This window comes from Hypomesus nipponensis, chromosome 14 (genome assembly GCF_054491055.1).
Source record: "Hypomesus nipponensis isolate SF chromosome 14, ASM5449105v1, whole genome shotgun sequence".
Taxonomy (NCBI): domain Eukaryota; kingdom Metazoa; phylum Chordata; class Actinopteri; order Osmeriformes; family Osmeridae; genus Hypomesus; species Hypomesus nipponensis.
The window spans coordinates 17,708,330-17,719,233 of NC_140374.1; positions in this window are offsets into that span (position 1 = coordinate 17,708,330).

Below are 10,904 nucleotides of genomic sequence, written 5' to 3' on the forward strand. Positions count from 1 at the left end.
TTTATTCCAAATGAACCCTCTCAAATGTGCAGCCTAGTCAACTCAATCTAAAGTCATTTTCCAAACATACGTTTTCAACAGGCACGACTAACAGTTTCTTCTCTGCATATTCTGTGCAATGATTAATCACGTTATGTTCATTATTTAGAAATGTAAACTCTACAGCATGTCCTTGGACATGCATATTACAGTCTGATGTAGCCCATTACAGTCCTTGTGAATCTGAATGAGGAATGTTGTTTTATTCCACTATGCTGCAGTGAGCTCACAAGGCCATTTGCACAAATGATGTCCAGAGATGTCATTAGCAATTCATGCACCGTGGACATCACACAGCCACTACATGGATGCCACATGACTGACCTGTCTGAGTTGAAGGAAAGATAAGAGAACAGATAGGAGGCTCCCTGGAACCAAACAGAGATCACTCACATGTATAGGATTTATAGTAAAAGATCAAAAGAGAGTCACATGATAAAAGTACTTTGATAATCCTGGGTTTTTTAGGTCCACAATACATGCCTACATACAATACAGTAAAAAAAAACAAAAAAAAAAACACCAGAGTTCAGCACTGGACTTTGCAAAGAAGCAATTACACACTATTCCCTCTGTGCCCATTCTGTTGGGCTAAATACCTCAAATCCGGCCTGAAAGAACGTACGTTAATCTGGTTCAACTGAATGAGAATGAGAATAATAAGACTAATATGGTTTTCTTTTCAAAATGTGCTGCAGCAGAGTCCTGTTTCCTGGTCCACAATGGTCGGTTACAGAGATGTTTTTCTTCTAAGACAGGAGTATGAAGAGATTGTGTGTTCTGCCCGAGCCCCAGCTGTGCCTCATTAACGGCAGTCATTATAATCCTCTTAGTCAAATCCCATAATTTCGTCCATCAACAAAAACAAGAGCAACAGGGCAGTGTTTAGCAGCCCAATCCGGCCCCATTTAAAATGGATATGGCACCTAGAAGAATTGTTCTGACGCAAGTGCTCTTTTAAATAAATGTGTCTGTCAATTCGTGCACCATGGTACAGAGAATGGGATTTTGACGATATTGAGATCACAGGGGGGGGCAAGAATGCAATTCAAACCACACTGATTTTATTTAGTTTGACATTGCCCTGTCTATTAAGCTTGGTAGAGGTTGAAAGGTACAGCTTTTTACAGTGCTCCTGTAACCATATACTCACCACATCTAATGTATGTGAATACCAAATGCTCTCAACGTGACCATGCACTGAATGTACTGCACATCCTATCTCTCCAGTGCCCCATTGCATCCCCCCCCCCCCTCCACCATCCCCAGTTTAGTGAAAGCGCCTCTCTCCTGTCTCCATACTGACAGCTGGTCCTCTTCAGCCACAATTCAACTAGGCCCTGCTCTATGTATAGATTTCCGTCATTGGAAAGAACCCATTTCAACAAATCTTTGCTCTATGAATATCTCCTCCGTCGTTACACCAAGGGATCTATCTGCAAGCCCCCCCCCATCCGCTGCCCCCCCTCCTGCCCACTGCCCCGACCCCCATCCCCTGCCCCTCCTCTTGCCCACTGCCCCTGCCCCCATCTCCTGCCCCGGCCCCCATCCCCCCACCCCCCCGCCCCCTCCACCCCCTGCCCCCCTCCACCCCCTGCCCCCCCATCCCCTGCCCCCCCATCCCCTGCCCCCCCATCCCCTGCCCCCCTCCACCCCCTGCCCCCCTCCACCCCCTGCCGCCCTCCACCCCCTGCCCCCCTACACCCCCTGCCCCCCACCCACCCCCTGCCGCCCTCCACCCCCTGCCCCCCTCCACCCCCTGCCCCCCTCCACCCCCTGCCCCCCACCCACCCCCTGCCCCACACCTCTACATGCATCTTTCCAATGGAGTCCAATAATGCTGCAATGCGCAAGCTCTCCAGGGTAGGAGAGATCTAACCCCCCCCCATAACCCCACCCCACACGCGTGATGAGAAACTCTTCTACTTGATTCTCTAAATGTCAAACTAACCCCAGAGACGCAGCATTACAAACAGTACTAGTGGTATGTTTTAATTGTGACATTTATGAGACAGTGGGCTCCCCACTGGAAGCAACCCAAATGATCCTCTTCTTTTCCATAGGAGTGAATCCCCCTGTTATGGCAGAGAGGGGGGAAAGAAGATCCATTTGTCAGGTACTGTAGTATCTTCTGAAGATTCTCATCAGTTTCTCTGAGCAGTTATTTTTTTGTTGCTCAACCAGGAGAGGTTTTTGTTCTGTCTCAAGCCAGTGCTTTGTATCACTGTTAGGGGCGTGTCGACCAGTGTGTCACAGTTCTCTGTGATGTTCCTGAAGCTCAAATCACTACATTGCAATTATGGGCGATTCCTCAGAGTCTGCCTGCCCTTGTGACTGCCTCCACCAAGCGAGTTAGGATAAGCTTCACTGCTTTATTCTCCTCCATGTCATCCTGGGCTAAAAAACAAGATTAAATTGGTTCTGCCCAGCTATTTTCTGTCAGCTAAAAGTAGATAGTTCAGTCACAGGAAAAAAAGGTATCTGAAAATACAACGTAAAACACCACACACACCCAAACACTCTCTCGCATTGACAGACACAAATAAACAAACACACACACACAAACAATGAGTCCTGGCACTATGCACAATGCACTGATTGATGCACACACATACGCTTATGCATAGGTAAACACGAAAACGAGTAAACAAAGACACACACACTAACACATCCACAGACAAACAAACACACTCGAGCGCCATACGTCTGTCGTGTCTCGTTGAGGGGAAGTGAAGGCGTGAGCTGTGTTTGTGACCTTTGTTGTGAATCTGAGTCGTGTTTCTCCCTCTTAAGGCGAAGATGATTAATTTCTGTTCTTTACATTATTGCCCCGAAGGCTCCTTGGTGGGCCTCGTACATTTGTCATTTCCTCCGCATTGTTTTTCAAATGGAAATGATACAGAACCTCCAGAGCCTTGCTAGGCTGTCACCAGCCTGGCCCCCCTCTCCAGGCACAAAGCACAAAGCAAAACTATTTGCAACTGATAAAATCATGTCTTAATACAGCATAACAGCCTAAGCACTTCAGTAACTGTGAATATTTCTCTGATAAATGTCTGGGGGACCCGAAGGCTGATAAAATGTTTTTATTTTTTCACTATTTCTATGTTGCATTACTTTAATTGGATAAATGTACACAGTCCATAAACCAGAGGAAACAAACAAAATTGGTTATAAATCGCCTGCTGAATCCCAGTGTTCACCGAGCATTCACGGAGTATTCTCTGGGCTTTGCTGTGTCCTAAGGGAAGTAGGACTCCCATGGCTCCTGTCTAAAGACACGCCACAAACAGACTGCTAGCCGGCCCACCAACCTCATGAAACACACTGTAAAGACCTGACATTGTTAACCCTCCTTTGTCCTCCTCACCACTAAGAGCTTTTTTTCCTCACACCTTCTCAGAGGGGAGAGAAAGTGAGACAGAGAGAGAGAGAGGTGTCCTGAGAGCACTTGGGCTTCACCGTAGCACTGCAGTTAATCCTCTGAGCATTACTGCACTGTCTGCATTCTAAACAAGTTTACAGAAAATAGACACCCTGCATAGTTCCCCTTTATCTCGCCCTCGCTCTCTTTCTCCCTTCCAGCATCTTCTCCTTCTTTTCCTCCCTTCCCGTTTCTCTGCAAATGTCCCTGCAGATCACCAGATAAGGGAACTTAGAACTCCTGTTTCTTTACAATGACCAGCTTCCTGCTTCCTACACGTATAATCACACATATTTTTCAAAAATAAAAAGTTTTCCTCAAAATCCGCCTTGTCATCATTCGGGTCCTTTGAGACGCATTGATGAAGTCTCTAAGTGAGGAACGACTTCATTTAATGAGCTATTAAATGACTTATGGTCATTTCTGCTAATTGAGACCATGGCTGGCATCCTCTCCTCTGTGTTAAACACATGCTTTATTTTCTCAATTAAGAGTGCTGGTATTAGTTCCCTTGGGTTGGTTTACTACAGCTGGCCAATAGCCATCATCATAAGTTAACCTCTCAGTAATAGAGAGGGCATGTAACGAGACTGACCTGTTAGGACCGCAACTGTTTGGCTGCAGTAATTATGCATAGCAGCCCTTTAAATAGGTATGATGATGATGAGCCAGTAACAAGGACAAAGACCTGGGAAGGTGGGTTTCACCCCATTCAAATTCATCCTCCAGACCCATTAAAGCGGCTCCACAGTAGAATCTGTGTCGCCTGATCATACCTGAAGCACGAGGCAAGAGATGGAGCATAATTGAGGGAACTTACGTTATATACGTTGAAACTGCTAGGAATGCCTGCGAAGCCTTGAATTTGGATCACCTTATCTGCATATTGGTTTGAAAGTGATTTAGGGTGAATGTGTGTTCCAATAGAAACTGTTTGCTCCCAGGGTAGCAAGAGGGCTGCATAACTTAGAGAGTTTATGAGGTCACACATTGTTGTAACCACAGCTGGCAGGTTACTGTCTGATCAGAGAGAATGGTGTTTTATATTTCTGAAAGTTAATGGGTAGTTTATTTCAGTCCTCTGTTATATTTAATCACAAACTTGCATTGTCACTGTAGCCCCACAGCTACACTCTAAGCTTCAGTATTGAGCCCTTAGGCAACTTCTGATAAAACGCATCACAGTGTAATGTATCAAAAATAGACCTTTAATCTGGCAGTTTTATTTATAGTGGTGAATATTAAGGATTATTTTTAGCATCAAAACACATTGTGTATTGGGTCATGATCAAGTAAGTTTTACACTTTCGATAATTCTATTTGTCGGGCAGATAAAGAGAGCACGAGAGAGAGTCAGAGAAAGAAAGAAATGTGTAGACTGTTAGTAAGGTTTTTTGACCCCACTTTTACATTTATAATACACGAGATTATAGTATACATGCATTCATTTGCATCTACTATTTAAGGCTCCAAGCAAGCAACTATTCTATTAAACTATTCTATTAAATCATTTATGAAGGACAGACTTTTTACATGCATTTCTGACAACATTAATGGCTGTCAAATATTTGATTGCATATCTGTATGTGGAGGTTCAGCATTGGCCATAATTTAAGGCATCTGTGTTGTTGTTTTATGATGGGGTCATCTTTGCTTCAAACTGCTGCGCTTACCTTTAGCATTCAGATGGAAGAATAACACTTTTCGTTCTTTGGATTGGAATTTTAAATGGGTTAAGTCCAATGGTGAGGTTCCAAAGCACCATCCGACTACCATCCCCGATGAATTACTGCAGAGAACAGACCCACACTAAAACACTCTCCCACCCGCACACACACACTCAAAATCAAACTTAGCTCTTAGCTAATTAGCGTAACCTATACCACTGCAGCGAGCAGGGCCATTTCTGCAGACGTCACTCAGTCACGTTAATAACATATATGAATAAATAAATACAAAAGCACAGGTGGCTTTGAAATAAAACATTTTTTGGAAGGAGCTCAATTTTAAATTCATTATGGGTTTGAGGGCTCATTAATATGGACCTGAGGATTTATTGGTACATCGCCCCTTTTCGGGCGCCGGTCTGTCATTAGGAACAGTGTCAGATCTGCTTTGGCTGGGGGTGCTGTAAAAGAGAGTGCGAGGACTTATCTGCTCAGCTGTAAAATGATTTTCTGTCTCTTCGAGCGATGTGGAGAGATATCAATGATCTGAGAGTAATTAAGATATGGGCCCACATCACACAAGGAGGCCTTTGCCCCTGCGAGACGAGCTGATAAAATGGAACGTGAAATAATCTAGTTTTAAGTCAGACTTTGATTAATTACAAAAACACTCAAAGAACCATCGAGACCCCTCTTAATTGAACTGCCATCCGATAGAGTCTAGCTCTGTACTGATGACCTGGTCACCTCTGCTATATCTTTTTATTATGCGTTTTTTTTTCTTTCAGGCATGTTTCATGTCCCATGGTTCGTGTGGATTCTCCATAACCTATATCATGAATGTCAAATCAAGTTATTTCCCGAAAGGATTGTTCTTCCCCAGCCACGTTAAGGTATCAGCCCTGTGACTGTGTGTACGATACAAAAAACATCTATCCAAGCTTCACAGATCATTCTCATTCCATCTCCCGTTTGGTTATTATAGATGCAATTGATGTCGGCTAGTTTATGTTTGAAAGGATTTCACAGAACAAATAGCTTGCCATCATAGTGTCTGTCATAATAGTGTCACGTGTGAACAGGAGTGATTCTTGTGTGTTTGAGCTTAGCAACAGTCGGGTTTCTGTTCTGCTGTACTGTATATAATTGTCCTATGTTCCTGTATGTTCCTGCTCTACTCTGTTTTCACTGGGTCTCATACCGTGGATGTTGGTCCAGTGACAATCTGATATAGGTTTATCATTTCTACTGTTCATGACTGATTTGATCATTTCTCATTAGGGAATTTACAAAGGAGAGCTTGAAAGAGAAAAGGGAAGATCTTTAAGAAGAGGTTTGGCTACATACATGGATTTGTGATGATATTTGTTGCAGAACAAACAAGATAGGAATCACACAGAGGAAAACATTGATCTGTCCAGAGCCCATGATAGTATATCCAGTTTTCTTCCAAGTCCCCCCCCCCCCCAATCTGCTGCATTCAATCAGCGTGTTTTATAAAGTTTGGTTGGTAGCGAATCGATTTGTCGAGTCCCTTCTTTTTCATATTTCTCTTTGTCTTTTCAATCGATGGCACCGCTGTGTCTGTATGTCATGTATGTATGTGTGTGTGAGCACACGTACGTGTGTATGTTGCCAGTTCTGTTGCCATCTGGCCTGGGAGCGCAGGGGCCACATGGTGGGACAGCAAATGTCACCGGACAGCCAAGGCCATGCCAAGACCGAGCAAATAACGTCACACAAGGAGCTCGCAAACCACAGTCCCCAACTGACCCAACCCAAACCGCCCTGTCACCAGTCCCAGTTTTCCTCTTTAAGTACACTGGGGATTTAGAGATTTGATAAGAGGCCCATTTTCTAAATTCTTCCAACATAGATGGCCAAGACTTGGGGATATTTGTGAACTATTCCCTCAGTATAGGAAATCAAAAGGGCAAAGAAATGTGGACCAAGAGAAACTGTTATACGTTTTTATCTGAAGTAAAAGTCGGTGACATTTAAGTGTCAATTAACCTGAAGGACAAAGTTAATGTGAACAATGATTAAAGAGCTACTTCTGTACTTATTTTTCACAACAAAGCAGATAGCATCATTTATTTCACCTGGGCTCTAATCCCACAAGTTTTGCTTAATCACTGTCTGAATTATCCTTCCCAAATGTTAGGACAAAGTCAAACTCATATCAATGTCTCGGCTCATCTGTCCTCCATCCCATCCAGACCCCTGTGACTAATCCTGCCTTTTCTTAGTCATTACTTAGACTTTCGGGAAGCAGCCAGAGTTTGAAGCTTTGGAAATCTGCCATAACTGAGATTGAGGACAGAGAGAGAAAAAAAACAAAAATCAATTTGTGATACGGTTGCACAGATGGTGCAAACCTGTTTAAAACCTTGTGTTTTAGATGTTTAGATAGCATCTGTTCTGTGCCTAGGTGGCGGTGAGTGTGCTAGCGAGATGAAGGAGGTAAACGACGATGCCATGTCCTTGCTAGGGTATTACACTGTTTCCATTGGTGTTGCGCATGAGGGAAAAGTCTATCTTTGGTTTTTTAATTACTGTATTTGAAAGAACACATCTGCCTTTTCTATTGAGCTCACAAGGCCAAGGTAGAAATCACAGAGTAAACTGAAGATTTTTAGGTGGCATTAACTTTATTTGGACCCACATAAAAAAACCGTAACATGGAAGTCAATGGATTGAGTTGGAGTTCAGTGGACTTCCCAATGCCTTTTATTGCCATTGTTGCTTGCTAGCTTCCCATATACTGTATGAGAAAGTAACAATCCAGGAATCAACCTTTGATGGTTAATCCATGTATGAGCCAAAACATGTAATGACACATGGCACAGGCAGTAGTTTTGGGAAAATCCTATGATCCTTTACAACATCAGAGGGATACCCACATCCCTAAACACTCATCCACAGACAGATGAGAACTGTGCCAGTACACAATGTAGCTACATACCGTAGGCATAAACACTCAAAGAGACCCACACTTCCCATCTCCTTCCAATCCTTCCATTCCTCCTCACCAGATGACAAGAACTCCTTTTTTTTCTCAAAGGCAGTTGTTAAATTAAGGATTATCTTTTCTGCGGTGACAAAGATAAACCTAGTCAATGTCCTGGAGCAAAAACATTCTCCTCCTACACACCTTGCAACTTCCAATCCTACACACACGGTTGTCCATGTACATGCTATCCGGTGTGTGTACTGTATGTAGGAAAGCACACACAGATTCTGTAGACACACAGACACACATACTTTTCATCAAAATGCAACAAGGAACCAAGGGTACCTGTGCTACTTTACACAGCCAAAAGGGGTCAATAACTCATTAGAGATAAGGAGACTGAGGCTGGAGGCATGTGACGTGTTGGGAGTGGCAGCAGTAGGTCTACCTGGAAAAAGTCATTGTACCCAGAGATAAAATGGACACAGCTTCATTAGGAGCACTAGTGCAGTGTCAGTTAGATGCCTTTATAGTTGGATGTCATAAAGCCCGTTTGGCTGTTTCCAGTCCTGCCCTATAGCATCATCTCAGTCTCTGTGAAATACCAACTGTCCACAGACATGCACCTCATTCTCATTCAACACGTCATCTTAAAGTTTCACAGTGAACATAAATCTCCTGACAGGGTTCTAGAGGACTTAAGGCTTAGCATGTTTGCATTTTCAGGATAGGACTAAGCAGCAAGAATAAAGTACCGATTTTTGGGATAGGAGGTTCACAACACGGAATAGCTTGGAAACGTCACTAAGACTAACACCACCTCAGCACAGCTGCCATCTTGTTGACCTGATTCTAATGGACACTGGCCTCCACCTCTCTTTTGACAAGCTGTGGCATGTCTCCAATGAAGGGCCTCATCTGTTTAATCATCTCAATCATTGAGCTGGACTAAACTAAATATAGATGAGAAAAACAGGACACACAGTAGGCAGGCGGCGGTCTTCACTGTATCATTGTAGTCCACCCCACTAAGCAGACAGTAATGTAAAGTATAAATGTCTATAATCCAATCATTGTCAAACCCTGTTACAGGCGCTTGTTTCATAGATGGGGATGTGTCAGAACTACAGGGTTGACTGAATACTTGTGTGTATGTGTGTATATATGAGCATGTGTCTGTGTAGAAAGCCTGGATACACAACTACTGTACCATAGTAATCTGTATGGGGACATACTGTTATGGTCCCGATGATTAACTTTGACCCGTGGGTGTTATAACAAAGGCGCTAGAGAGGGGAGACGAGGATGACCAGTCCCCAGGTTTGATCCTCATTACACAACCTAATCCTGGGGGATTCAAGGTTGTTTCCATGCTTCAAGATTACATTTTTGGCAGGCAATGACATCATGTGATATTCCCCAACATGGACTTGGCACTGAAAGGGCCTTTAAAGGTGAATTGTTCAGATGTCATACTAGGTTATGTATAAAGTCTATAGTTTTTTCTATGACAGTTTGTTCTTTGGATGTCATGGCATGTCATATGGCGATGACAAAGTGGGGTTTGATCATTTTACAAATGTGAAGAGTAAAGTCCATAATTACACAGAGAAGGCGATTACGTCAAACATTTACCATCCGAACGACCTTGGACACTCCTTCAATCAGCTGCGACGCTGGCGCTGTAAATGTAGCTACGTATCCTGTCATGCCTGTCGAAACAGAGCGCTTTCCGTGGTACTGGAGAAAAAGGAAAAAATGATCAGCGCCCAGGTTTGTGACGGAAAATCCCGTAAAGGCCTTCAGTTCTTCGAACTAGAAGTCTAAAAGATTACTTCAGATTAGCAATCCAAGTGCTAATTGCATGAAAATAATGTTGCCGTTTTACAGTCCATGCACATAGTACAAGAAACAACCATACTGCATGGTTATTTTTGTGATGCCCATTGACCTTTCCAACTAGGCTACATCCAGCTGGCTTTAGGCTGCTGAATTGAGAGGGCTATAATTGTTGTACTGTATTACATGTAATACTTAGGTGTTACATCTGTAGTCCAAATTAACCAATTGCCAAGCCTAATGCTCATAAATTGACGCTGAAAATTGCCTGCGCCAATTAGCTTGTCATGTTTTCATGAAGTGGGAATGTCTAAAAATCACCCTCAGCAACCTTATGGTAATTCTTACCAAAGGTTATATGCACCACATATAGCCGAAGCCCGACCCTGGTGTGAATACCTTTCCTGCACAACAAATGTCAAACAATAAGTCAAAACATTATAATAACCAACAAGTCCTTCAGGACCTCTACAATGTAGATGTAACTTCTGCACTGAAGACAGGAGATGATGCCTACTTATCTGGCTTTCGTTTCGCATTGAAACATTTCTTTAATACTATACAGCCAGTTGCCTGAACCAGTTGTGGAATTTCTGATTGCGGAGGGCCACTCCTACCACACTGCATATTCTTCTGTCTGCTCTCGCTTCACTGTCGGTTCCTAAGGGGGTGTTCCTGCAGACGACGTGAGGAGCAGAGTTGCGCTTTTATTGAAGAACAGCTGCATAGGAATAAATCGAATAGAGAGCGATCACCGTTCCGAGGACTAGGAAACAAAAGACCGTGGACCAAACGAATCACGATCTCTGACTAACACCGACTGCGGAAACTATTTTTTTTTAACTTGTTGCAACATTTACATTGTTTTTGATGCAGCGTTTGCACGATCCTCAGACACATTTGAGGCAAATGGCAGCTGGTTTTTAAGTGTCTGTATTATGGAAACAGGTTTTGTGAGACTATTTTGACTTATTTTAGATGC